Genomic DNA, 1,205 nt, shown 5'->3' with positions numbered 1-1,205 from the left:
TTTTTTTTTAGCTGAGCCATCCTGCCACCTGTTGGCAGCTCAGCAGCTGCTCAGCTCAGGCCGGGACTCTAACCGCTGTTGCTCAGAGCTCGCACTCGAGCGAGCTCTTAACCAACTGAGCCACTCGGCCAGCCCTTGGGATACATTTCTTAAACTCTCTGAGACTCAATTTTTCTCCTCTGTACCATGGGACTAGTGATAGCTATTTCCCTAACATATGTATACAAATATATGAAAGAGTATAGCATAATGACTACTCCACAGTACATGCTCAATTCATATCCTCCGTCCTTCCTTGCTCATTCCACATTCTTATGATTAGAAGGGATGAAAAAGTAAGTAACTGCTTTCAGTTTACTTATGCTAGTCTACTTGTCCACACATCATATAATTCTTCCTGGATACAAGTAAAGCAATGGACATCAGTTTTTTCTCCTAAACTCCATGTGGTTATGGACCTACACTCACCCATAATTTCTTATTTTAACACTAGCAAGTTTACTTTGCAGATTTTCTCCTCCCATGACAGGTGCCAGTGGATCATTTTGGAATCCCAAAAGGATGAGTGGGGGGCTCTCTGAAATCACTATGGGAGAATTATTTTAGTAAAGAGTTTTGGAATACCAAGATAACATAGAAAGGCAGAGATTCACAGGACTTAAGTGTTTTAAGAGTTGAAAAGGAAAAGCTGCCCAAGCTCTAGAGTGAATTCCTGGAGAGGGGAATGAAGAAAGTATCTGGGTCCAGGATCCACTGGGTTGCAAATGTTGAAATTAGCTGACTCTACAACCCTGTAGGGGTATTAAAAATGTAGAGCCTTGAGTGGCTCTAAGTGGGACGTTTTTAGCCATGCTTAGCACTAAACAAGAAGGATCATCTGCCCTCAAAGAATCTTGCTGACCTATGCAGTGATTTACTAGAACAAGATGATCATTCCAACACCATAAGATAGTGTGGCCATACCATGTGACAATGAGTGCAACAGGCTCTGTGTTTTGGGATGCACTCAGGAGCCAGGCTGCTCCCCCCCCAACCACAGGACGAAATATTCTTAGACAATTCAGAGGAAGAGAGAGATTAGTAAGATGTTGGGAACCAATCTCCCCACCCTCCACACACACACTGAATTTGTGAAAGAATTTATTTTGATTATATATCTATAGTTACCAAACGATATGATTATACAGGATCACAGATTTAGCCCA

This window comes from Hipposideros armiger, unplaced genomic scaffold, assembly GCF_001890085.2.
Source record: "Hipposideros armiger isolate ML-2016 unplaced genomic scaffold, ASM189008v1 scaffold_1132, whole genome shotgun sequence".
NCBI classification, from domain to species: Eukaryota; Metazoa; Chordata; class Mammalia; order Chiroptera; family Hipposideridae; genus Hipposideros; species Hipposideros armiger.
Note: the sequence above shows the minus strand (reverse complement) of the source record.